Genomic DNA, 25,845 nt, shown 5'->3' on the forward strand with positions numbered 1-25,845 from the left:
AGCAGCAGCAGCAGGAGAGGTATGTAATCAGGAGCCCTCCTGCTAAGGGTAGACAGCTGCTCGTTCCACCCCACCCCCCGCCTTAATTGGTTCTCCTCCCTTCCAACGGTGTTGAGGCGGGTGGGAACAGCAGGGGGTGAAGGTGCTGTGTTTAAAGAGGTGGAGTTATGCAGATCTAAAACGCGTGGATTGCAGCAGCAGCAAGCCGAAAAGTGCAGGCATGTAAGGGATCTAGAGGTTGACAACATGTCTTCTTAACGGGAGTCCAGGAGCTCATCTCCACAAATGGACTTTTCAGGATCCTTGGGTGGCTCCGTAGTTTGAAACCAATTCTGGTTATCGCTTCTCGGCCTTTTGGCTAAGATCAAGTGTAGTATCTGTTCTTATCAGTTTAATATCTGATACGTCCCCTATCTGGGGACCATATATTAAATGGATTTTTAGAACAGGGAGATGGAAAAAGAGCTTGCTCTGTCCACTCCACGCATTGACCTGGTATTGCAGTATCTCCAGGACCGGTGCACCCCTTCTTTAATGCAGTTTCTAAAATCAGAAAGAATTGAATTCAATGTTTTTTGTTCATTTTGCTTGTTTGTCGGATTTGGGGATGGACTCTTTGGCTTTGCTTTTCTTCTCCTCATTGGATTTTTCATGTTCAAAGTTGCAGAAGCCAGATTACAAGCTCATTTTGGTTCAACTTCAGCAACTGTGCATTGCATTGCCATGTAATGTGATGCAATGCTATCTTTCTAGCTCTCCCTTTTTACTTCCTTTTGGATAAACAGACATATTAGGCAAGCATTTTGGAGCTTTCACCTAAATAACTACAGGTGGTGAGATAAGCTGCACAATATAATTGACCTTTCAGTATATTGTTGCACACACACCATCTATTTAGCAAATGCCCTTGTTATCAACAGCAGCCTTTTAAACTCACCTGAGCTAACAGGTATGTGCGCTGGTTACTCTGCTGCGCTTAAAATTTCTTTTTTGGTTTGCTACAATGCCTTTTCTGAAACGTTGTCTCCCTCTGCTGGAACACTGACTTCTTTCATTTAATGCCTGCAGACTATAAAAGAGAACCCAACCCAAAAAGTTTGGTTGATTAGTCTGTGGCATTCTGTTAAACTGTTGCTTATGGCGGTCTCTGTGAGCTTCTCAGCGACATTCAGCCAGCCAGGTATCCTGCCTGCAGTAGATGGAATGTGGCAATGGAACGCTGGCTGCGCGTGTCATAATAGGCTCTGAGCCTTTATATACCTGTGCACAGCAGCAGCCACCTTCAGTCTGCTGCTGGACAGCCAGCAGCAGCAGCAGCAGGAGAGGTATGTAATCAGGAGCCCTCCTGCTAAGGGTAGACAGCTGCTCGTTCCACCCCACCCCCCGCCTTAATTGGTTCTCCTCCCTTCCAACGGTGTTGAGGTGGGTGGGAACAGCAGGGGGTGAAGGTGCTGTGTTTAAAGAGGTGGAGTTATGCAGATCTAAAACGCGTGGATTGCAGCAGCAGCAAGCCGAAAAGTGCAGGCATGTAAGGGATCTAGAGGTTGACAACATGTCTTCTTAACGGGAGTCCAGGAGCTCATCTCCACAAATGGACTTTTCAGGATCCTTGGGTGGCTCCGTAGTTTGAAACCAATTCTGGTTATCGCTTCTCGGCCTTTTGGCTAAGATCAAGTGTAGTATCTTTTGAAAAGGCAGTTTTGTCCTTGGGCTGCCCTAGTAAATTGATGCATATTACACACTGGTTTGGTGCACTTGTTAGTACGCCAGGTGGCTCATACAGTTATCTGATGGAAAACATGGCCCTCCAGGATCGAAGTCACTAGGCTGGGTAAGTGTGAGGGCTTTGGAGCAATGTGCCCCAGGAGTAGGCGCCCTGGTGGGAGTCCAAGCTTACTGGGACTGGGAACCCCAGAAAGACTTGGCTTCGTAGCACGCCGCACCTTTGCCAATCATACTTTCTGAGCAACCCCCCCTATTCCTGGCCTCCGGGCTAGGAAGGGGAATTTTTATAAACCCGGTCGGAGGTCCGGTCAGCTTTGGGCTGAGAAACCAACACAGGCTCCAGCTCCACTAGGGTGGCAGCCTAGATGGAAGCTGGGAGCACGAAAACGGCTCTTCTCCGGCTTCGGCTAAGGAGAGCATCGGAGATCCCTGACCCTCGCTGTGGCCTTCTGGCTCGGAGGGATGGGGATGGTTTATTGGGAACCCTCTCCTCCGGGAAGGGTCCACATGAATCCTCACCTCGTGCGCTGTTTTGGTGTGACTTCGGTCACATTTTTCAGTGCCTTGGATGCAGCTTCAATCAAAAAATCTTTTCTTATCAGTTTAATATCTGATACGTCCCCTATCTGGGGACCATATATTAAATGGATTTTTAGAACAGGGAGATGGAAAAAGAGCTTGCTCTGTCCACTCCACGCATTGACCTGGTATTGCAGTATCTCCAGGACCGGTGCACCCCTTCTTTAATGCAGTTTCTAAAATCAGAAAGAATTGAATTCAATGTTTTTTGTTCATTTTGCTTGTTTGTTGGATTTGGGGATGGACTCTTTGGCTTTGCTTTTCTTCTCCTCATTGGATTTTTCATGTTCAAAGTTGCAGAAGCCAGATTACAAGCTCATTTTGGTTCAACTTCAGCAACTGTGCATTGCATTGCCATGTAATGTGATGCAATGCTATCTTTCTAGCTCTCCCTTTTTACTTCCTTTTGGATAAACAGACATATTAGGCAAGCATTTTGGAGCTTTCACCTAAATAACTACAGGTGGTGAGATAAGCTGCACAATATAATTGACCTTTCAGTATATTGTTGCACACACACCATCTATTTAGCAAATGCCCTTGTTATCAACAGCAGCCTTTTAAACTCACCTGAGCTAACAGGTATGTGCGCTGGTTACTCTGCTGCGCTTAAAATTTCTTTTTTGGTTTGCTACAATGCCTTTTCTGAAACGTTGTCTCCTTCTGCTGGAACACTGACTTCTTTCATTTAATGCCTGCAGACTATAAAAGAGAACCCAACCCAAAAAGTTTGGTTGATTAGTCTGTGGCATTCTGTTAAACTGTTGCTTATGGCGGTCTCTGTGAGCTTCTCAGCGACATTCAGCCAGCCAGGTATCCTGCCTGCAGTAGATGGAATGTGGCAATGGAACGCTGGCTGCGCGTGTCATAATAGGCTCTGAGCCTTTATATACCTGTGCACAGCAGCAGCCACCTTCAGTCTGCTGCTGGACAGCCAGCAGCAGCAGCAGCAGAAGAGGTATGTAATCAGGAGCCCTCCTGCTAAGGGTAGACAGCTGCTCGTTCCACCCCACCCCCCGCCTTAATTGGTTCTCCTAAATTCCAACGGTGTTGAGGCGGGTGGGAACAGCAGGGGGTGAAGGTGCTGTGTTTAAAGAGGTGGAGTTATGCAGATCTAAAACGCGTGGATTGCAGCAGCAGCAAGCCGAAAAGTGCAGGCATGTAAGGGATCTAGAGGTTGACAACATGTCTTCTTAACGGGAGTCCAGGAGCTCATCTCCACAAATGGACTTTTCAGGATCCTTGGGTGGCTCCGTAGTTTGAAACCAATTCTGGTTATCGCTTCTCGGCCTTTTGGCTAAGATCAAGTGTAGTATCTGTTCTTATCAGTTTAATATCTGATACGTCCCCTATCTGAGGACCATATATTAAATGGATTTTTAGAACAGGGAGATGGAAAAAGAGCTTGCTCTGTCCACTCCACGCATTGACCTGGTATTGCAGTATCTCCAGGACCGGTGCACCCCTTCTTTAATGCAGTTTCTAAAATCAGAAAGAATTGAATTCAATGTTTTTTGTTCATTTTGCTTGTTTGTCGGATTTGGGGATGGACTCTTTGGCTTTGCTTTTCTTCTCCTCATTGGATTTTTCATGTTCAAAGTTGCAGAAGCCAGATTACAAGCTCATTTTGGTTCAACTTCAGCAACTGTGCATTGCATTGCCATGTAATGTGATGCAATGCTATCTTTCTAGCTCTCCCTTTTTACTTCCTTTTGGATAAACAGACATATTAGGCAAGCATTTTGGAGCTTTCACCTAAATAACTACAGGTGGTGAGATAAGCTGCACAATATAATTGACCTTTCAGTATATTGTTGCACACACACCATCTATTTAGCAAATGCCCTTGTTATCAACAGCAGCCTTTTAAACTCACCTGAGCTAACAGGTATGTGCGCTGGTTACTCTGCTGCGCTTAAAATTTCTTTTTTGGTTTGCTACAATGCCTTTTCTGAAACGTTGTCTCCTTCTGCTGGAACACTGACTTCTTTCATTTAATGCCTGCAGACTATAAAAGAGAACCCAACCCAAAAAGTTTGGTTGATTAGTCTGTGGCATTCTGTTAAACTGTTGCTTATGGCGGTCTCTGTGAGCTTCTCAGCGACATTCAGCCAGCCAGGTATCCTGCCTGCAGTAGATGGAATGTGGCAATGGAACGCTGGCTGCGCGTGTCATAATAGGCTCTGAGCCTTTATATACCTGTGCACAGCAGCAGCCACCTTCAGTCTGCTGCTGGACAGCCAGCAGCAGCAGCAGCAGGAGAGGTATGTAATCAGGAGCCCTCCTGCAAAGGGTAGACAGCGGCTCGTTCCACCCCACCCCCCGCCTTAATTGGTTCTCCTCCCTTCCAACGGTGTTGAGGCGGGTGGGAACAGCAGGGGGTGAAGGTGCTGTGTTTAAAGAGGTGGAGTTATGCAGATCTAAAACGCGTGGATTGCAGCAGCAGCAAGCCGAAAAGTGCAGGCATGTAAGGGATCTAGAGGTTGACAACATGTCTTCTTAACGGGAGTCCAGGAGCTCATCTCCACAAATGGACTTTTCAGGATCCTTGGGTGGCTCCGTAGTTTGAAACCAATTCTGGTTATCGCTTCTCGGCCTTTTGGCTAAGATCAAGTGTAGTATCTGTTCTTATCAGTTTAATATCTGATACGTCCCCTATCTGGGGACCATATATTAAATGGATTTTTAGAACAGGGAGATGGAAAAAGAGCTTGCTCTGTCCACTCCACGCATTGACCTGGTATTGCAGTATCTCCAGGACCGGTGCACCCCTTCTTTAATGCAGTTTCTAAAATCAGAAAGAATTGAATTCAATGTTTTTTGTTCATTTTGCTTGTTTGTCGGATTTGGGGATGGACTCTTTGGCTTTGCTTTTCTTCTCCTCATTGGATTTTTCATGTTCAAAGTTGCAGAAGCCAGATTACAAGCTCATTTTGGTTCAACTTCAGCAACTGTGCATTGCATTGCCATGTAATGTGATGCAATGCTATCTTTCTAGCTCTCCCTTTTTACTTCCTTTTGGATAAACAGACATATTAGGCAAGCATTTTGGAGCTTCCACCTAAATAACTACAGGTGGTGAGATAAGCTGCACAATATAATTGACCTTTCAGTATATTGTTGCACACACACCATCTATTTAGCAAATGCCCTTGTTATCAACAGCAGCCTTTTAAACTCACCTGAGCTAACAGGTATGTGCGCTGGTTACTCTGCTGCGCTTAAAATTTCTTTTTTGGTTTGCTACAATGCCTTTTCTGAAACGTTGTCTCCTTCTGCTGGAACACTGACTTCTTTCATTTAATGCCTGCAGACTATAAAAGAGAACCCAACCCAAAAAGTTTGGTTGATTAGTCTGTGGCATTCTGTTAAACTGTTGCTTATGGCGGTCTCTGTGAGCTTCTCAGCGACATTCAGCCAGCCAGGTATCCTGCCTGCAGTAGATGGAATGTGGCAATGGAACGCTGGCTGCGCGTGTCATAATAGGCTCTGAGCCTTTATATACCTGTGCACAGCAGCAGCCACCTTCAGTCTGCTGCTGGACAGCCAGCAGCAGCAGCAGCAGGAGAGGTATGTAATCAGGAGCCCTCCTGCAAAGGGTAGACAGCGGCTCGTTCCACCCCACCCCCCGCCTTAATTGGTTCTCCTCCCTTCCAACGGTGTTGAGGCGGGTGGGAACAGCAGGGGGTGAAGGTGCTGTGTTTAAAGAGGTGGAGTTATGCAGATCTAAAACGCGTGGATTGCAGCAGCAGCAAGCCGAAAAGTGCAGGCATGTAAGGGATCTAGAGGTTGACAACATGTCTTCTTAACGGGAGTCCAGGAGCTCATCTCCACAAATGGACTTTTCAGGATCCTTGGGTGGCTCCGTAGTTTGAAACCAATTCTGGTTATCGCTTCTCGGCCTTTTGGCTAAGATCAAGTGTAGTATCTGTTCTTATCAGTTTAATATCTGATACGTCCCCTATCTGGGGACCATATATTAAATGGATTTTTAGAACAGGGAGATGGAAAAAGAGCTTGCTCTGTCCACTCCACGCATTGACCTGGTATTGCAGTATCTCCAGGACCGGTGCACCCCTTCTTTAATGCAGTTTCTAAAATCAGAAAGAATTGAATTCAATGTTTTTTGTTCATTTTGCTTGTTTGTCGGATTTGGGGATGGACTCTTTGGCTTTGCTTTTCTTCTCCTCATTGGATTTTTCATGTTCAAAGTTGCAGAAGCCAGATTACAAGCTCATTTTGGTTCAACTTCAGCAACTGTGCATTGCATTGCCATGTAATGTGATGCAATGCTATCTTTCTAGCTCTCCCTTTTTACTTCCTTTTGGATAAACAGACATATTAGGCAAGCATTTTGGAGCTTCCACCTAAATAACTACAGGTGGTGAGATAAGCTGCACAATATAATTGACCTTTCAGTATATTGTTGCACACACACCATCTATTTAGCAAATGCCCTTGTTATCAACAGCAGCCTTTTAAACTCACCTGAGCTAACAGGTATGTGCGCTGGTTACTCTGCTGCGCTTAAAATTTCTTTTTTGGTTTGCTACAATGCCTTTTCTGAAACGTTGTCTCCTTCTGCTGGAACACTGACTTCTTTCATTTAATGCCTGCAGACTATAAAAGAGAACCCAACCCAAAAAGTTTGGTTGATTAGTCTGTGGCATTCTGTTAAACTGTTGCTTATGGCGGTCTCTGTGAGCTTCTCAGCGACATTCAGCCAGCCAGGTATCCTGCCTGCAGTAGATGGAATGTGGCAATGGAACGCTGGCTGCGCGTGTCATAATAGGCTCTGAGCCTTTATATACCTGTGCACAGCAGCAGCCACCTTCAGTCTGCTGCTGGACAGCCAGCAGCAGCAGCAGCAGGAGAGGTATGTAATCAGGAGCCCTCCTGCTAAGGGTAGACAGCTGCTCGTTCCACCCCACCCCCCGCCTTAATTGGTTCTCCTCCCTTCCAACGGTGTTGAGGCGGGTGGGAACAGCAGGGGGTGAAGGTGCTGTGTTTAAAGAGGTGGAGTTATGCAGATCTAAAACGCGTGGATTGCAGCAGCAGCAAGCCGAAAAGTGCAGGCATGTAAGGGATCTAGAGGTTGACAACATGTCTTCTTAACGGGAGTCCAGGAGCTCATCTCCACAAATGGACTTTTCAGGATCCTTGGGTGGCTCCGTAGTTTGAAACCAATTCTGGTTATCGCTTCTCGGCCTTTTGGCTAAGATCAAGTGTAGTATCTGTTCTTATCAGTTTAATATCTGATACGTCCCCTATCTGGGGACCATATATTAAATGGATTTTTAGAACAGGGAGATGGAAAAAGAGCTTGCTCTGTCCACTCCACGCATTGACCTGGTATTGCAGTATCTCCAGGACCGGTGCACCCCTTCTTTAATGCAGTTTCTAAAATCAGAAAGAATTGAATTCAATGTTTTTTGTTCATTTTGCTTGTTTGTCGGATTTGGGGATGGACTCTTTGGCTTTGCTTTTCTTCTCCTCATTGGATTTTTCATGTTCAAAGTTGCAGAAGCCAGATTACAAGCTCATTTTGGTTCAACTTCAGCAACTGTGCATTGCATTGCCATGTAATGTGATGCAATGCTATCTTTCTAGCTCTCCCTTTTTACTTCCTTTTGGATAAACAGACATATTAGGCAAGCATTTTGGAGCTTTCACCTAAATAACTACAGGTGGTGAGATAAGCTGCACAATATAATTGACCTTTCAGTATATTGTTGCACACACACCATCTATTTAGCAAATGCCCTTGTTATCAACAGCAGCCTTTTAAACTCACCTGAGCTAACAGGTATGTGCGCTGGTTACTCTGCTGCGCTTAAAATTTCTTTTTTGGTTTGCTACAATGCCTTTTCTGAAACGTTGTCTCCTTCTGCTGGAACACTGACTTCTTTCATTTAATGCCTGCAGACTATAAAAGAGAACCCAACCCAAAAAGTTTGGTTGATTAGTCTGTGGCATTCTGTTAAACTGTTGCTTATGGCGGTCTCTGTGAGCTTCTCAGCGACATTCAGCCAGCCAGGTATCCTGCCTGCAGTAGATGGAATGTGGCAATGGAACGCTGGCTGCGCGTGTCATAATAGGCTCTGAGCCTTTATATACCTGTGCACAGCAGCAGCCACCTTCAGTCTGCTGCTGGACAGCCAGCAGCAGCAGCAGCAGGAGAGGTATGTAATCAGGAGCCCTCCTGCTAAGGGTAGACAGCTGCTCGTTCCACCCCACCCCCCGCCTTAATTGGTTCTCCTCCCTTCCAACGGTGTTGAGGCGGGTGGGAACAGCAGGGGGTGAAGGTGCTGTGTTTAAAGAGGTGGAGTTATGCAGATCTAAAACGCGTGGATTGCAGCAGCAGCAAGCCGAAAAGTGCAGGCATGTAAGGGATCTAGAGGTTGACAACATGTCTTCTTAACGGGAGTCCAGGAGCTCATCTCCACAAATGGACTTTTCAGGATCCTTGGGTGGCTCCGTAGTTTGAAACCAATTCTGGTTATCGCTTCTCGGCCTTTTGGCTAAGATCAAGTGTAGTATCTGTTCTTATCAGTTTAATATCTGATACGTCCCCTATCTGGGGACCATATATTAAATGGATTTTTAGAACAGGGAGATGGAAAAAGAGCTTGCTCTGTCCACTCCACGCATTGACCTGGTATTGCAGTATCTCCAGGACCGGTGCACCCCTTCTTTAATGCAGTTTCTAAAATCAGAAAGAATTGAATTCAATGTTTTTTGTTCATTTTGCTTGTTTGTCGGATTTGGGGATGGACTCTTTGGCTTTGCTTTTCTTCTCCTCATTGGATTTTTCATGTTCAAAGTTGCAGAAGCCAGATTACAAGCTCATTTTGGTTCAACTTCAGCAACTGTGCATTGCATTGCCATGTAATGTGATGCAATGCTATCTTTCTAGCTCTCCCTTTTTACTTCCTTTTGGATAAACAGACATATTAGGCAAGCATTTTGGAGCTTTCACCTAAATAACTACAGGTGGTGAGATAAGCTGCACAATATAATTGACCTTTCAGTATATTGTTGCACACACACCATCTATTTAGCAAATGCCCTTGTTATCAACAGCAGCCTTTTAAACTCACCTGAGCTAACAGGTATGTGCGCTGGTTACTCTGCTGCGCTTAAAATTTCTTTTTTGGTTTGCTACAATGCCTTTTCTGAAACGTTGTCTCCTTCTGCTGGAACACTGACTTCTTTCATTTAATGCCTGCAGACTATAAAAGAGAACCCAACCCAAAAAGTTTGGTTGATTAGTCTGTGGCATTCTGTTAAACTGTTGCTTATGGCGGTCTCTGTGAGCTTCTCAGCGACATTCAGTCAGCCAGGTATCCTGCCTGCAGTAGATGGAATGTGGCAATGGAACGCTGGCTGCGCGTGTCATAATAGGCTCTGAGCCTTTATATACCTGTGCACAGCAGCAGCCACCTTCAGTCTGCTGCTGGACAGCCAGCAGCAGCAGCAGCAGGAGAGGTATGTAATCAGGAGCCCTCCTGCTAAGGGTAGACAGCTGCTCGTTCCACCCCACCCCCCGCCTTAATTGGTTCTCCTCCCTTCCAACGGTGTTGAGGCGGGTGGGAACAGCAGGGGGTGAAGGTGCTGTGTTTAAAGAGGTGGAGTTATGCAGATCTAAAACGCGTGGATTGCAGCAGCAGCAAGCCGAAAAGTGCAGGCATGTAAGGGATCTAGAGGTTGACAACATGTCTTCTTAACGGGAGTCCAGGAGCTCATCTCCACAAATGGACTTTTCAGGATCCTTGGGTGGCTCCGTAGTTTGAAACCAATTCTGGTTATCGCTTCTCGGCCTTTTGGCTAAGATCAAGTGTAGTATCTGTTCTTATCAGTTTAATATCTGATACGTCCCCTATCTGGGGACCATATATTAAATGGATTTTTAGAACAGGGAGATGGAAAAAGAGCTTGCTCTGTCCACTCCACGCATTGACCTGGTATTGCAGTATCTCCAGGACCGGTGCACCCCTTCTTTAATGCAGTTTCTAAAATCAGAAAGAATTGAATTCAATGTTTTTTGTTCATTTTGCTTGTTTGTCGGATTTGGGGATGGACTCTTTGGCTTTGCTTTTCTTCTCCTCATTGGATTTTTCATGTTCAAAGTTGCAGAAGCCAGATTACAAGCTCATTTTGGTTCAACTTCAGCAACTGTGCATTGCATTGCCATGTAATGTGATGCAATGCTATCTTTCTAGCTCTCCCTTTTTACTTCCTTTTGGATAAACAGACATATTAGGCAAGCATTTTGGAGCTTTCACCTAAATAACTACAGGTGGTGAGATAAGCTGCACAATATAATTGACCTTTCAGTATATTGTTGCACACACACCATCTATTTAGCAAATGCCCTTGTTATCAACAGCAGCCTTTTAAACTCACCTGAGCTAACAGGTATGTGCGCTGGTTACTCTGCTGCGCTTAAAATTTCTTTTTTGGTTTGCTACAATGCCTTTTCTGAAACGTTGTCTCCTTCTGCTGGAACACTGACTTCTTTCATTTAATGCCTGCAGACTATAAAAGAGAACCCAACCCAAAAAGTTTGGTTGATTAGTCTGTGGCATTCTGTTAAACTGTTGCTTATGGCGGTCTCTGTGAGCTTCTCAGCGACATTCAGCCAGCCAGGTATCCTGCCTGCAGTAGATGGAATGTGGCAATGGAACGCTGGCTGCGCGTGTCATAATAGGCTCTGAGCCTTTATATACCTGTGCACAGCAGCAGCCACCTTCAGTCTGCTGCTGGACAGCCAGCAGCAGCAGCAGCAGGAGAGGTATGTAATCAGGAGCCCTCCTGCTAAGGGTAGACAGCTGCTCGTTCCACCCCACCCCCCGCCTTAATTGGTTCTCCTCCCTTCCAACGGTGTTGAGGCGGGTGGGAACAGCAGGGGGTGAAGGTGCTGTGTTTAAAGAGGTGGAGTTATGCAGATCTAAAACGCGTGGATTGCAGCAGCAGCAAGCCGAAAAGTGCAGGCATGTAAGGGATCTAGAGGTTGACAACATGTCTTCTTAACGGGAGTCCAGGAGCTCATCTCCACAAATGGACTTTTCAGGATCCTTGGGTGGCTCCGTAGTTTGAAACCAATTCTGGTTATCGCTTCTCGGCCTTTTGGCTAAGATCAAGTGTAGTATCTGTTCTTATCAGTTTAATATCTGATACGTCCCCTATCTGGGGACCATATATTAAATGGATTTTTAGAACAGGGAGATGGAAAAAGAGCTTGCTCTGTCCACTCCACGCATTGACCTGGTATTGCAGTATCTCCAGGACCGGTGCACCCCTTCTTTAATGCAGTTTCTAAAATCAGAAAGAATTGAATTCAATGTTTTTTGTTCATTTTGCTTGTTTGTCGGATTTGGGGATGGACTCTTTGGCTTTGCTTTTCTTCTCCTCATTGGATTTTTCATGTTCAAAGTTGCAGAAGCCAGATTACAAGCTCATTTTGGTTCAACTTCAGCAACTGTGCATTGCATTGCCATGTAATGTGATGCAATGCTATCTTTCTAGCTCTCCCTTTTTACTTCCTTTTGGATAAACAGACATATTAGGCAAGCATTTTGGAGCTTTCACCTAAATAACTACAGGTGGTGAGATAAGCTGCACAATATAATTGACCTTTCAGTATATTGTTGCACACACACCATCTATTTAGCAAATGCCCTTGTTATCAACAGCAGCCTTTTAAACTCACCTGAGCTAACAGGTATGTGCGCTGGTTACTCTGCTGCGCTTAAAATTTCTTTTTTGGTTTGCTACAATGCCTTTTCTGAAACGTTGTCTCCTTCTGCTGGAACACTGACTTCTTTCATTTAATGCCTGCAGACTATAAAAGAGAACCCAACCCAAAAAGTTTGGTTGATTAGTCTGTGGCATTCTGTTAAACTGTTGCTTATGGCGGTCTCTGTGAGCTTCTCAGCGACATTCAGCCAGCCAGGTATCCTGCCTGCAGTAGATGGAATGTGGCAATGGAACGCTGGCTGCGCGTGTCATAATAGGCTCTGAGCCTTTATATACCTGTGCACAGCAGCAGCCACCTTCAGTCTGCTGCTGGACAGCCAGCAGCAGCAGCAGCAGGAGAGGTATGTAATCAGGAGCCCTCCTGCTAAGGGTAGACAGCTGCTCGTTCCACCCCACCCCCCGCCTTAATTGGTTCTCCTCCCTTCCAACGGTGTTGAGGCGGGTGGGAACAGCAGGGGGTGAAGGTGCTGTGTTTAAAGAGGTGGAGTTATGCAGATCTAAAACGCGTGGATTGCAGCAGCAGCAAGCCGAAAAGTGCAGGCATGTAAGGGATCTAGAGGTTGACAACATGTCTTCTTAACGGGAGTCCAGGAGCTCATCTCCACAAATGGACTTTTCAGGATCCTTGGGTGGCTCCGTAGTTTGAAACCAATTCTGGTTATCGCTTCTCGGCCTTTTGGCTAAGATCAAGTGTAGTATCTGTTCTTATCAGTTTAATATCTGATACGTCCCCTATCTGGGGACCATATATTAAATGGATTTTTAGAACAGGGAGATGGAAAAAGAGCTTGCTCTGTCCACTCCACGCATTGACCTGGTATTGCAGTATCTCCAGGACCGGTGCACCCCTTCTTTAATGCAGTTTCTAAAATCAGAAAGAATTGAATTCAATGTTTTTTGTTCATTTTGCTTGTTTGTCGGATTTGGGGATGGACTCTTTGGCTTTGCTTTTCTTCTCCTCATTGGATTTTTCATGTTCAAAGTTGCAGAAGCCAGATTACAAGCTCATTTTGGTTCAACTTCAGCAACTGTGCATTGCATTGCCATGTAATGTGATGCAATGCTATCTTTCTAGCTCTCCCTTTTTACTTCCTTTTGGATAAACAGACATATTAGGCAAGCATTTTGGAGCTTTCACCTAAATAACTACAGGTGGTGAGATAAGCTGCACAATATAATTGACCTTTCAGTATATTGTTGCACACACACCATCTATTTAGCAAATGCCCTTGTTATCAACAGCAGCCTTTTAAACTCACCTGAGCTAACAGGTATGTGCGCTGGTTACTCTGCTGCGCTTAAAATTTCTTTTTTGGTTTGCTACAATGCCTTTTCTGAAACGTTGTCTCCTTCTGCTGGAACACTGACTTCTTTCATTTAATGCCTGCAGACTATAAAAGAGAACCCAACCCAAAAAGTTTGGTTGATTAGTCTGTGGCATTCTGTTAAACTGTTGCTTATGGCGGTCTCTGTGAGCTTCTCAGCGACATTCAGTCAGCCAGGTATCCTGCCTGCAGTAGATGGAATGTGGCAATGGAACGCTGGCTGCGCGTGTCATAATAGGCTCTGAGCCTTTATATACCTGTGCACAGCAGCAGCCACCTTCAGTCTGCTGCTGGACAGCCAGCAGCAGCAGCAGCAGGAGAGGTATGTAATCAGGAGCCCTCCTGCTAAGGGTAGACAGCTGCTCGTTCCACCCCACCCCCCGCCTTAATTGGTTCTCCTCCCTTCCAACGGTGTTGAGGCGGGTGGGAACAGCAGGGGGTGAAGGTGCTGTGTTTAAAGAGGTGGAGTTATGCAGATCTAAAACGCGTGGATTGCAGCAGCAGCAAGCCGAAAAGTGCAGGCATGTAAGGGATCTAGAGGTTGACAACATGTCTTCTTAACGGGAGTCCAGGAGCTCATCTCCACAAATGGACTTTTCAGGATCCTTGGGTGGCTCCGTAGTTTGAAACCAATTCTGGTTATCGCTTCTCGGCCTTTTGGCTAAGATCAAGTGCAGTGATTTAGCGATTGCTGCCTTGGTTTTGGTTGGAGGTGTCTAGGGTACCTGGCTCGTCGGCCTTGGGGGATCGTCCTTACCTAATTGTGGGGACTTCACCCCCTTGCTGCTATAGGCGTGTCGGCTTAGTCCCCAGACAACGGGAAGTGATCATACTCGCTCCTTCTGTGTGTTGGAGTGGAGATTACGCTCATTCTGTTGGAGAATCATGGCAACAGAGGCGGAGTTGTGGCCGAAGTTGGAGGTTCCAGAACATGCACGTGTGGAGACCGCTTTCCGGATTTTTGTCCGGAGAGACTGTCAGAAGGTTAAGGACTTTCGGTTTATTATGAAGGAGATCATCTTGGGTGTCGCAAAGGTGAATAAAGAAGACATCGTGGCAGTTATGGATTATCCCCAAAAGGGTGTCTATGACGTGTTTTTTGAGTCTAGGAAGATTTTGGAGAACTATATGGATTCTTTTGATGAATTGAGACATGAGAAGTTTGTTGGAATTCGGTTTCAACGTCACGTATTTAGTAGTGAAAAGATGGTGACAGTGAAAATGTTTTCACCACTGGTTCCAGAAGAGGACATTGTCACGTTTTTGAGTGGTTTTGCCAAGTCTGTAGTATCAAAAGGTAAAGTAATGAATGAATTCGGAGTATGGACGGGAAAGTGGAAATTTTTTGTGGAATTTAACATGAACAAGGATAGGAGTTTTTCCTACCCGCCTCAAAGGTTTAAGCTTGGTAAAGTAAGTGGGAATTTATTCTTTAATGGGATGGATTCCTTTTGTTCAATTTGTGAGGTATATGGTCATAAACGTGAAGACTGTACTGCAGAAAAGTGTTGGAAGTGTAAAGCGGAAGGACATGTTTCTAAATCATGTCCAGTAGAAAGGAATAAGTGTAACCTGTGTATGGAAATTGGGCATAGGTTTAAGGAATGCCCAAAGAGAAAGAGTAATAAGGAGAAGATGGAAAGTGCAAAGGCGGAAAAGAAAGAAAAAAAGAAGACGGTAGAGGTTCAGAGGCAAACAGAAGAGGAGGAAGCTGATAAAGAAATGGACAAAGTTAAAAAAGGAATTGCGGAAATGAAGGGAAGTGGTGTGTGTTTTGAAGCTTTTTTTCCAAAGGTAATCGCAAGTGTGAAGGCAAATAAAGAGAGGTTTTTTGAAACCTATAAGGTGGGAAGGACATGGATAGATTATGTGAATACAAACTTTGAATCTTTCTCGCAAGAGAAAGGACTGTTGGAGTATCTAACATATTATGCGTTGAAGGGAGGAATGCAGTAATGTGTTTTGTTTCCTTCCTCTATATATTATGTGTCTGAGAGGAAATACTGGTTGTTGTGTTGTTTTTTTTGTATATGCATTAAATAATGTTTTTTTGTTTTAAAATGACACGATGATGGATTTGGTCCATCACCGTTTTCAGAAGTATGGAATCGAGATGGTACTTGTAATCTGAGTGTTAAGAAAAAAAAAAAAAAAAAAATCTGTTCTTATCAGTTTAATATCTGATACGTCCCCTATCTGGGGACCATATATTAAATGGATTTTTAGAACAGGGAGATGGAAAAAGAGCTTGCTCTGTCCACTCCACGCATTGACCTGGTATTGCAGTATCTCCAGGACCGGTGCACCCCTTCTTTAATGCAGTTTCTAAAATCAGAAAGAATTGAATTCAATGTTTTTTGTTCATTTTGCTTGTTTGTCGGATTTGGGGATGGACTCTTTGGCTTTGCTTTTCTTCTCCTCATTGGATTTTTCATGTTCAAAGTTGCAGAAGCCAGATTACAAGCTCATTTTGGTTCAACTTCAGCAACTGTGCATTGCATTGCCATGTAATGTGATGCAATGCTATCTTTCTAGCTCTCCCTTTTTACTTCCTTTTGGATAAACAGACATATTAGGCAAGCATTTTGGAGCTTTCACCTAAATAACTACAGGTGGTGAGATAAGCTGCACAATATAATTGACCTTTCAGTATATTGTTGCACACACACCATCTATTTAGCAAATGCCCTTGTTATCAACAGCAGCCTTTTAAACTCACCTGAGCTAACAGGTATGTGCGCTGGTTACTCTGCTGCGCTTAAAATTTCTTTTTTGGTTTGCTACAATGCCTTTTCTGAAACGTTGTCTCCTTCTGCTGGAACACTGACTTCTTTCATTTAATGCCTGCAGACTATAAAAGAGAACCCAACCCAAAAAGTTTGGTTGATTAGTCTGTGGCATTCTGTTAAACTGTTGCTTATGGCGGTCTCTGTGAGCTTCTCAGCGACATTCAGCCAGCCAGGTATCCTGCCTGCAGTAGATGGAATGTGGCAATGGAACGCTGGCTGCGCGTGTCATAATAGGCTCTGAGCCTTTATATACCTGTGCACAGCAGCAGCCACCTTCAGTCTGCTGCTGGACAGCCAGCAGCAGCAGCAGCAGGAGAGGTATGTAATCAGGAGCCCTCCTGCTAAGGGTAGACAGCTGCTCGTTCCACCCCACCCCCCGCCTTAATTGGTTCTCCTCCCTTCCAAGGGTGTTGAGGCGGGTGGGAACAGCAGGGGGTGAAGGTGCTGTGTTTAAAGAGGTGGAGTTATGCAGATCTAAAACGCGTGGATTGCAGCAGCAGCAAGCCGAAAAGTGCAGGCATGTAAGGGATCTAGAGGTTGACAACATGTCTTCTTAACGGGAGTCCAGGAGCTCATCTCCACAAATGGACTTTTCAGGATCCTTGGGTGGCTCCGTAGTTTGAAACCAATTCTGGTTATCGCTTCTCGGCCTTTTGGCTAAGATCAAGTGTAGTATCTGTTCTTATCAGTTTAATATCTGATACGTCCCCTATCTGGGGACCATATATTAAATGGATTTTTAGAACAGGGAGATGGAAAAAGAGCTTGCTCTGTCCACTCCACGCATTGACCTGGTATTGCAGTATCTCCAGGACCGGTGCACCCCTTCTTTAATGCAGTTTCTAAAATCAGAAAGAATTGAATTCAATGTTTTTTGTTCATTTTGCTTGTTTGTCGGATTTGGGGATGGACTCTTTGGCTTTGCTTTTCTTCTCCTCATTGGATTTTTCATGTTCAAAGTTGCAGAAGCCAGATTACAAGCTCATTTTGGTTCAACTTCAGCAACTGTGCATTGCATTGCCATGTAATGTGATGCAATGCTATCTTTCTAGCTCTCCCTTTTTACTTCCTTTTGGATAAACAGACATATTAGGCAAGCATTTTGGAGCTTTCACCTAAATAACTACAGGTGGTGAGATAAGCTGCACAATATAATTGACCTTTCAGTATATTGTTGCACACACACCATCTATTTAGCAAATGCCCTTGTTATCAACAGCAGCCTTTTAAACTCACCTGAGCTAACAGGTATGTGCGCTGGTTACTCTGCTGCGCTTAAAATTTCTTTTTTGGTTTGCTACAATGCCTTTTCTGAAACGTTGTCTCCTTCTGCTGGAACACTGACTTCTTTCATTTAATGCCTGCAGACTATAAAAGAGAACCCAACCCAAAAAGTTTGGTTGATTAGTCTGTGGCATTCTGTTAAACTGTTGCTTATGGCGGTCTCTGTGAGCTTCTCAGCGACATTCAGCCAGCCAGGTATCCTGCCTGCAGTAGATGGAATGTGGCAATGGAACGCTGGCTGCGCGTGTCATAATAGGCTCTGAGCCTTTATATACCTGTGCACAGCAGCAGCCACCTTCAGTCTGCTGCTGGACAGCCAGCAGCAGCAGCAGCAGGAGAGGTATGTAATCAGGAGCCCTCCTGCTAAGGGTAGACAGCTGCTCGTTCCACCCCACCCCCCGCCTTAATTGGTTCTCCTCCCTTCCAACGGTGTTGAGGCGGGTGGGAACAGCAGGGGGTGAAGGTGCTGTGTTTAAAGAGGTGGAGTTATGCAGATCTAAAACGCGTGGATTGCAGCAGCAGCAAGCCGAAAAGTGCAGGCATGTAAGGGATCTAGAGGTTGACAACATGTCTTCTTAACGGGAGTCCAGGAGCTCATCTCCACAAATGGACTTTTCAGGATCCTTGGGTGGCTCCGTAGTTTGAAACCAATTCTGGTTATCGCTTCTCGGCCTTTTGGCTAAGATCAAGTGTAGTATCTGTTCTTATCAGTTTAATATCTGATACGTCCCCTATCTGGGGACCATATATTAAATGGATTTTTAGAACAGGGAGATGGAAAAAGAGCTTGCTCTGTCCACTCCACGCATTGACCTGGTATTGCAGTATCTCCAGGACCGGTGCACCCCTTCTTTAATGCAGTTTCTAAAATCAGAAAGAATTGAATTCAATGTTTTTTGTTCATTTTGCTTGTTTGTCGGATTTGGGGATGGACTCTTTGGCTTTGCTTTTCTTCTCCTCATTGGATTTTTCATGTTCAAAGTTGCAGAAGCCAGATTACAAGCTCATTTTGGTTCAACTTCAGCAACTGTGCATTGCATTGCCATGTAATGTGATGCAATGCTATCTTTCTAGCTCTCCCTTTTTACTTCCTTTTGGATAAACAGACATATTAGGCAAGCATTTTGGAGCTTTCACCTAAATAACTACAGGTGGTGAGATAAGCTGCACAATATAATTGACCTTTCAGTATATTGTTGCACACACACCATCTATTTAGCAAATGCCCTTGTTATCAACAGCAGCCTTTTAAACTCACCTGAGCTAACAGGTATGTGCGCTGGTTACTCTGCTGCGCTTAAAATTTCTTTTTTGGTTTGCTACAATGCCTTTTCTGAAACGTTGTCTCCTTCTGCTGGAACACTGACTTCTTTCATTTAATGCCTGCAGACTATAAAAGAGAACCCAACCCAAAAAGTTTGGTTGATTAGTCTGTGGCATTCTGTTAAACTGTTGCTTATGGCGGTCTCTGTGAGCTTCTCAGCGACATTCAGCCAGCCAGGTATCCTGCCTGCAGTAGATGGAATGTGGCAATGGAACGCTGGCTGCGCGTGTCATAATAGGCTCTGAGCCTTTATATACCTGTGCACAGCAGCAGCCACCTTCAGTCTGCTGCTGGACAGCCAGCAGCAGCAGCAGCAGGAGAGGTATGTAATCAGGAGCCCTCCTGCTAAGGGTAGACAGCTGCTCGTTCCACCCCACCCCCCGCCTTAATTGGTTCTCCTCCCTTCCAAGGGTGTTGAGGCGGGTGGGAACAGCAGGGGGTGAAGGTGCTGTGTTTAAAGAGGTGGAGTTATGCAGATCTAAAACGCGTGGATTGCAGCAGCAGCAAGCCGAAAAGTGCAGGCATGTAAGGGATCTAGAGGTTGACAACATGTCTTCTTAACGGGAGTCCAGGAGCTCATCTCCACAAATGGACTTTTCAGGATCCTTGGGTGGCTCCGTAGTTTGAAACCAATTCTGGTTATCGCTTCTCGGCCTTTTGGCTAAGATCAAGTGTAGTATCTGTTCTTATCAGTTTAATATCTGATACGTCCCCTATCTGGGGACCATATATTAAATGGATTTTTAGAACAGGGAGATGGAAAAAGAGCTTGCTCTGTCCACTCCACGCATTGACCTGGTATTGCAGTATCTCCAGGACCGGTGCACCCCTTCTTTAATGCAGTTTCTAAAATCAGAAAGAATTGAATTCAATGTTTTTTGTTCATTTTGCTTGTTTGTCGGATTTGGGGATGGACTCTTTGGCTTTGCTTTTCTTCTCCTCATTGGATTTTTCATGTTCAAAGTTGCAGAAGCCAGATTACAAGCTCATTTTGGTTCAACTTCAGCAACTGTGCATTGCATTGCCATGTAATGTGATGCAATGCTATCTTTCTAGCTCTCCCTTTTTACTTCCTTTTGGATAAACAGACATATTAGGCAAGCATTTTGGAGCTTTCACCTAAATAACTACAGGTGGTGAGATAAGCTGCACAATATAATTGACCTTTCAGTATATTGTTGCACACACACCATCTATTTAGCAAATGCCCTTGTTATCAACAGCAGCCTTTTAAACTCACCTGAGCTAACAGGTATGTGCGCTGGTTACTCTGCTGCGCTTAAAATTTCTTTTTTGGTTTGCTACAATGCCTTTTCTGAAACGTTGTCTCCTTCTGCTGGAACACTGACTTCTTTCATTTAATGCCTGCAGACTATAAAAGAGAACCCAACCCAAAAAGTTTGGTTGATTAGTCTGTGGCATTCTGTTAAACTGTTGCTTATGGCGGTCTCTGTGAGCTTCTCAGCGACATTCAGCCAGCCAGGTATCCTGCCTGCAGTAGATGGAATGTGGCAATGGAACGCTGGCTGCGCGTGTCATAATAGGCTCTGAGCCTTTATATACCTGTGCACAGCAGCAGCCACCTTCAGTCTGCTGCTGGACAGCCAGCAGCAGCAGCAGCAGGAGAGGTATGTAATCAGGAGCCCTCCTGCTAAGGGTAGACAGCTGCTCGTTCCACCCCACCCCCCGCCTTAATTGGTTCTCCTCCCTTCCAACGGTGTTGAGGCGGGTGGGAACAGCAGGGGGTGAAGGTGCTGTGTTTAAAGAGGTGGAGTTATGCAGATCTAAAACGCGTGGATTGCAGCAGCAGCAAGCCGAAAAGTGCAGGCATGTAAGGGATCTAGAGGTTGACAACATGTCTTCTTAACGGGAGTCCAGGAGCTCATCTCCACAAATGGACTTTTCAGGATCCTTGGGTGGCTCCGTAGTTTGAAACCAATTCTGGTTATCGCTTCTCGGCCTTTTGGCTAAGATCAAGTGTAGTATCTGTTCTTATCAGTTTAATATCTGATACGTCCCCTATCTGGGGACCATATATTAAATGGATTTTTAGAACAGGGAGATGGAAAAAGAGCTTGCTCTGTCCACTCCACGCATTGACCTGGTATTGCAGTATCTCCAGGACCGGTGCACCCCTTCTTTAATGCAGTTTCTAAAATCAGAAAGAATTGAATTCAATGTTTTTTGTTCATTTTGCTTGTTTGTCGGATTTGGGGATGGACTCTTTGGCTTTGCTTTTCTTCTCCTCATTGGATTTTTCATGTTCAAAGTTGCAGAAGCCAGATTACAAGCTCATTTTGGTTCAACTTCAGCAACTGTGCATTGCATTGCCATGTAATGTGATGCAATGCTATCTTTCTAGCTCTCCCTTTTTACTTCCTTTTGGATAAACAGACATATTAGGCAAGCATTTTGGAGCTTTCACCTAAATAACTACAGGTGGTGAGATAAGCTGCACAATATAATTGACCTTTCAGTATATTGTTGCACACACACCATCTATTTAGCAAATGCCCTTGTTATCAACAGCAGCCTTTTAAACTCACCTGAGCTAACAGGTATGTGCGCTGGTTACTCTGCTGCGCTTAAAATTTCTTTTTTGGTTTGCTACAATGCCTTTTCTGAAACGTTGTCTCCTTCTGCTGGAACACTGACTTCTTTCATTTAATGCCTGCAGACTATAAAAGAGAACCCAACCCAAAAAGTTTGGTTGATTAGTCTGTGGCATTCTGTTAAACTGTTGCTTATGGCGGTCTCTGTGAGCTTCTCAGCGACATTCAGCCAGCCAGGTATCCTGCCTGCAGTAGATGGAATGTGGCAATGGAACGCTGGCTGCGCGTGTCATAATAGGCTCTGAGCCTTTATATACCTGTGCACAGCAGCAGCCACCTTCAGTTTGCTGCTGGACAGCCAGCAGCAGCAGCAGCAGGAGAGGTATGTAATCAGGAGCCCTCCTGCTAAGGGTAGACAGCTGCTCGTTCCACCCCACCCCCCGCCTTAATTGGTTCTCCTCCCTTCCAACGGTGTTGAGGCGGGTGGGAACAGCAGGGGGTGAAGGTGCTGTGTTTAAAGAGGTGGAGTTATGCAGATCTAAAACGCGTGGATTGCAGCAGCAGCAAGCCGAAAAGTGCAGGCATGTAAGGGATCTAGAGGTTGACAACATGTCTTCTTAACGGGAGTCCAGGAGCTCATCTCCACAAATGGACTTTTCAGGATCCTTGGGTGGCTCCGTAGTTTGAAACCAATTCTGGTTATCGCTTCTCGGCCTTTTGGCTAAGATCAAGTGTAGTATCTGTTCTTATCAGTTTAATATCTGATACGTCCCCTATCTGGGGACCATATATTAAATGGATTTTTAGAACAGGGAGATGGAAAAAGAGCTTGCTCTGTCCACTCCACGCATTGACCTGGTATTGCAGTATCTCCAGGACCGGTGCACCCCTTCTTTAATGCAGTTTCTAAAATCAGAAAGAATTGAATTCAATGTTTTTTGTTCATTTTGCTTGTTTGTCGGATTTGGGGATGGACTCTTTGGCTTTGCTTTTCTTCTCCTCATTGGATTTTTCATGTTCAAAGTTGCAGAAGCCAGATTACAAGCTCATTTTGGTTCAACTTCAGCAACTGTGCATTGCATTGCCATGTAATGTGATGCAATGCTATCTTTCTAGCTCTCCCTTTTTACTTCCTTTTGGATAAACAGACATATTAGGCAAGCATTTTGGAGCTTTCACCTAAATAACTACAGGTGGTGAGATAAGCTGCACAATATAATTGACCTTTCAGTATATTGTTGCACACACACCATCTATTTAGCAAATGCCCTTGTTATCAACAGCAGCCTTTTAAACTCACCTGAGCTAACAGGTATGTGCGCTGGTTACTCTGCTGCGCTTAAAATTTCTTTTTTGGTTTGCTACAATGCCTTTTCTGAAACGTTGTCTCCTTCTGCTGGAACACTGACTTCTTTCATTTAATGCCTGCAGACTATAAAAGAGAACCCAACCCAAAAAGTTTGGTTGATTAGTCTGTGGCATTCTGTTAAACTGTTGCTTATGGCGGTCTCTGTGAGCTTCTCAGCGACATTCAGCCAGCCAGGTATCCTGCCTGCAGTAGATGGAATGTGGCAATGGAACGCTGGCTGCGCGTGTCATAATAGGCTCTGAGCCTTTATATACCTGTGCACAGCAGCAGCCACCTTCAGTCTGCTGCTGGACAGCCAGCAGCAGCAGCAGCAGGAGAGGTATGTAATCAGGAGCCCTCCTGCTAAGGGTAGACAGCTGCTCGTTCCACCCCACCCCCCGCCTTAATTGGTTCTCCTCCCTTCCAACGGTGTTGAGGCGGGTGGGAACAGCAGGGGGTGAAGGTGCTGTGTTTAAAGAGGTGGAGTTATGCAGATCTAAAACGCGTGGATTGCAGCAGCAGCAAGCCGAAAAGTGCAGGCATGTAAGGGATCTAGAGGTTGACAACATGTCTTCTTAACGGGAGTCCAGGAGCTCATCTCCACAAATGGACTTTTCAGGATCCTTGGGTGGCTCCGTAGTTTGAAACCAATTCTGGTTATCGCTTCTCGGCCTTTTGGCTAAGATCAAGTGTAGTATCTGTTCTTATCCGTTTAATATCTGATACGTCCCCTATCTGGGGACCATATATTAAATGGATTTTTAGAACAGGGAGATGGAAAAAGAGCTTGCTCTGTCCACTCCACGCATTGACCTAGTATTGCAGTATCTCCAGGACCGGTGCACCCCTTCTTTAATGCAGTTTCTAAAATCAGAAAGAATTGAATTCAATGTTTTTTGTTCATTTTGCTTGTTTGTCGGATTTGGGGATGGACTCTTTGGCTTTGCTTTTCTTCTCCTCATTGGATTTTTCATGTTCAAAGTTGCAGAAGCCAGATTACAAGCTCATTTTGGTTCAACTTCAGCAACTGTGCATTGCATTGCCATTTAATGTGATGCAATGCTATCTTTCTGGCTCTCCCTTTTTACTTCTTTTTGGATAAACAGACATATTAGGCAAGCATTTTGGAGCTTTCACCTAAATAACTACAGGTGGTGAGATAAGCTGCACAATATAATTGACCTTTCAGTATATTGTTGCACACACACCATCTATTTAGCAAATGCCCTTGTTATCAACAGCAGCCTTTTAAACTCACCTGAGCTAACAGGTATGTGCGCTGGTTACTCTGCTGCGCTTAAAATTTCTTTTTTGGTTTGCTACAATGCCTTTTCTGAAACGTTGTCTCCTTCTGCTGGAACACTGACTTCTTTCATTTAATGCCTGCAGACTATAAAAGAGAACCCAACCCAAAAAGTTTGGTTGATTAGTCTGTGGCATTCTGTTAAACTGTTGCTTATGGCGGTCTCTGTGAGCTTCTCAGCGACATTCAGCCAGCCAGGTATCCTGCCTGCAGTAGATGGAATGTGGCAATGGAACGCTGGCTGCGCGTGTCATAATAGGCTCTGAGCCTTTATATACCTGTGCACAGCAGCAGCCACCTTCAGTCTGCTGCTGGACAGCCAGCAGCAGCAGCAGCAGCAGGAGAGGTATGTAATCAGGAGCCCTCCTGCTAAGGGTAGACAGCTGCTCGTTCCACCCCACCCCCCGCCTTAATTGGTTCTCCTCCCTTCCAACGGTGTTGAGGCGGGTGGGAACAGCAGGGGGTGAAGGTGCTGTGTTTAAAGAGGTGGAGTTATGCAGATCTAAAACGCGTGGATTGCAGCAGCAGCAAGCCGAAAAGTGCAGGCATGTAAGGGATCTAGAGGTTGACAACATGTCTTCTTAACGGGAGTCCAGGAGCTCATCTCCACAAATGGACTTTTCAGGATCCTTGGGTGGCTCCGTAGTTTGAAACCAATTCTGGTTATCGCTTCTCGGCCTTTTGGCTAAGATCAAGTGTAGTATCTGTTCTTATCAGTTTAATATCTGATACGTCCCCTATCTGGGGACCATATATTAAATGGATTTTTAGAACAGGGAGATGGAAAAAGAGCTTGCTCTGTCCACTCCACGCATTGACCTGGTATTGCAGTATCTCCAGGACCGGTGCACCCCTTCTTTAATGCAGTTTCTAAAATCAGAAAGAATTGAATTCAATGTTTTTTGTTCATTTTGCTTGTTTGTCGGATTTGGGGATGGACTCTTTGGCTTTGCTTTTCTTCTCCTCATTGGATTTTTCATGTTCAAAGTTGCAGAAGCCAGATTACAAGCTCATTTTGGTTCAACTTCAGCAACTGTGCATTGCATTGCCATGTAATGTGATGCAATGCTATCTTTCTAGCTCTCCCTTTTTACTTCCTTTTGGATAAACAGACATATTAGGCAAGCATTTTGGAGCTTTCACCTAAATAACTACAGGTGGTGAGATAAGCTGCACAATATAATTGACCTTTCAGTATATTGTTGCACACACACCATCTATTTAGCAAATGCCCTTGTTATCAACAGCAGCCTTTTAAACTCACCTGAGCTAACAGGTATGTGCGCTGGTTACTCTGCTGCGCTTAAAATTTCTTTTTTGGTTTGCTACAATGCCTTTTCTGAAACGTTGTCTCCTTCTGCTGGAACACTGACTTCTTTCATTTAATGCCTGCAGACTATAAAAGAGAACCCAACCCAAAAAGTTTGGTTGATTAGTCTGTGGCATTCTGTTAAACTGTTGCTTATGGCGGTCTCTGTGAGCTTCTCAGCGACATTCAGCCAGCCAGGTATCCTGCCTGCAGTAGATGGAATGTGGCAATGGAACGCTGGCTGCGCGTGTCATAATAGGCTCTGAGCCTTTATATACCTGTGCACAGCAGCAGCCACCTTCAGTCTGCTGCTGGACAGCCAGCAGCAGCAGCAGCAGGAGAGGTATGTAATCAGGAGCCCTCCTGCTAAGGGTAGACAGCTGCTCGTTCCACCCCACCCCCCGCCTTAATTGGTTCTCCTCCCTTCCAACGGTGTTGAGGCGGGTGGGAACAGCAGGGGGTGAAGGTGCTGTGTTTAAAGAGGTGGAGTTATGCAGATCTAAAACGCGTGGATTGCAGCAGCAGCAAGCCGAAAAGTGCAGGCATGT

At 45.0% G+C, this 25,845-nt stretch overlaps 18 non-coding genes and 1 pseudogene across 18 annotated transcripts; all 19 read left to right on the forward strand.

The window, feature by feature from the left end:
* Positions 1–338: 338 nt before the first annotated feature.
* LOC141197435 (U2 spliceosomal RNA) lies at positions 339–529 on the forward strand. Its single transcript, XR_012269690.1, has one exon. It is a non-coding gene; the product is annotated as a U2 spliceosomal RNA (small nuclear RNA).
* A 1,115-nt stretch (positions 530–1,644) lies between these two features.
* On the forward strand, positions 1,645–1,760 carry LOC141197590 (U2 spliceosomal RNA; annotated as a pseudogene).
* A 524-nt stretch (positions 1,761–2,284) lies between these two features.
* LOC141197549 (U2 spliceosomal RNA) lies at positions 2,285–2,466 on the forward strand. Its single transcript, XR_012269798.1, has one exon. It is a non-coding gene; the product is annotated as a U2 spliceosomal RNA (small nuclear RNA).
* Positions 2,467–3,581: 1,115 nt separating this feature from the next.
* Positions 3,582–3,772, forward strand: LOC141197518 (U2 spliceosomal RNA). The gene has a single exon (XR_012269768.1). It is a non-coding gene; the product is annotated as a U2 spliceosomal RNA (small nuclear RNA).
* A 1,115-nt stretch (positions 3,773–4,887) lies between these two features.
* Positions 4,888–5,078, forward strand: LOC141197447 (U2 spliceosomal RNA). Its single transcript, XR_012269701.1, has one exon. It is a non-coding gene; the product is annotated as a U2 spliceosomal RNA (small nuclear RNA).
* Positions 5,079–6,193: 1,115 nt separating this feature from the next.
* On the forward strand, positions 6,194–6,384 carry LOC141197459 (U2 spliceosomal RNA). Its single transcript, XR_012269712.1, has one exon. It is a non-coding gene; the product is annotated as a U2 spliceosomal RNA (small nuclear RNA).
* Positions 6,385–7,499: 1,115 nt separating this feature from the next.
* Positions 7,500–7,690, forward strand: LOC141197470 (U2 spliceosomal RNA). The gene has a single exon (XR_012269723.1). It is a non-coding gene; the product is annotated as a U2 spliceosomal RNA (small nuclear RNA).
* A 1,115-nt stretch (positions 7,691–8,805) lies between these two features.
* LOC141197482 (U2 spliceosomal RNA) lies at positions 8,806–8,996 on the forward strand. Its single transcript, XR_012269734.1, has one exon. It is a non-coding gene; the product is annotated as a U2 spliceosomal RNA (small nuclear RNA).
* A 1,115-nt stretch (positions 8,997–10,111) lies between these two features.
* On the forward strand, positions 10,112–10,302 carry LOC141197494 (U2 spliceosomal RNA). Its single transcript, XR_012269745.1, has one exon. It is a non-coding gene; the product is annotated as a U2 spliceosomal RNA (small nuclear RNA).
* A 1,115-nt stretch (positions 10,303–11,417) lies between these two features.
* LOC141197505 (U2 spliceosomal RNA) lies at positions 11,418–11,608 on the forward strand. The gene has a single exon (XR_012269756.1). It is a non-coding gene; the product is annotated as a U2 spliceosomal RNA (small nuclear RNA).
* A 1,115-nt stretch (positions 11,609–12,723) lies between these two features.
* LOC141197517 (U2 spliceosomal RNA) lies at positions 12,724–12,914 on the forward strand. The gene has a single exon (XR_012269767.1). It is a non-coding gene; the product is annotated as a U2 spliceosomal RNA (small nuclear RNA).
* A 2,599-nt stretch (positions 12,915–15,513) lies between these two features.
* LOC141197577 (U2 spliceosomal RNA) lies at positions 15,514–15,699 on the forward strand. The gene has a single exon (XR_012269816.1). It is a non-coding gene; the product is annotated as a U2 spliceosomal RNA (small nuclear RNA).
* Positions 15,700–16,814: 1,115 nt separating this feature from the next.
* Positions 16,815–17,005, forward strand: LOC141197529 (U2 spliceosomal RNA). Its single transcript, XR_012269779.1, has one exon. It is a non-coding gene; the product is annotated as a U2 spliceosomal RNA (small nuclear RNA).
* A 1,115-nt stretch (positions 17,006–18,120) lies between these two features.
* On the forward strand, positions 18,121–18,311 carry LOC141197540 (U2 spliceosomal RNA). The gene has a single exon (XR_012269790.1). It is a non-coding gene; the product is annotated as a U2 spliceosomal RNA (small nuclear RNA).
* A 1,115-nt stretch (positions 18,312–19,426) lies between these two features.
* On the forward strand, positions 19,427–19,617 carry LOC141197551 (U2 spliceosomal RNA). Its single transcript, XR_012269800.1, has one exon. It is a non-coding gene; the product is annotated as a U2 spliceosomal RNA (small nuclear RNA).
* A 1,115-nt stretch (positions 19,618–20,732) lies between these two features.
* On the forward strand, positions 20,733–20,923 carry LOC141197562 (U2 spliceosomal RNA). Its single transcript, XR_012269808.1, has one exon. It is a non-coding gene; the product is annotated as a U2 spliceosomal RNA (small nuclear RNA).
* Positions 20,924–22,038: 1,115 nt separating this feature from the next.
* Positions 22,039–22,229, forward strand: LOC141197574 (U2 spliceosomal RNA). Its single transcript, XR_012269815.1, has one exon. It is a non-coding gene; the product is annotated as a U2 spliceosomal RNA (small nuclear RNA).
* Positions 22,230–23,344: 1,115 nt separating this feature from the next.
* On the forward strand, positions 23,345–23,535 carry LOC141197536 (U2 spliceosomal RNA). The gene has a single exon (XR_012269786.1). It is a non-coding gene; the product is annotated as a U2 spliceosomal RNA (small nuclear RNA).
* A 1,118-nt stretch (positions 23,536–24,653) lies between these two features.
* On the forward strand, positions 24,654–24,844 carry LOC141197585 (U2 spliceosomal RNA). The gene has a single exon (XR_012269823.1). It is a non-coding gene; the product is annotated as a U2 spliceosomal RNA (small nuclear RNA).
* Positions 24,845–25,845: the final 1,001 nt, after the last annotated feature.

Source organism: Phyllobates terribilis, unplaced genomic scaffold (assembly GCF_046119375.1).
Source record: "Phyllobates terribilis strain yellow unplaced genomic scaffold, ASM4611937v1 Scaffold_84__1_contigs__length_6523798, whole genome shotgun sequence".
Classification (NCBI taxonomy): Eukaryota; Metazoa; Chordata; class Amphibia; order Anura; family Dendrobatidae; genus Phyllobates; species Phyllobates terribilis.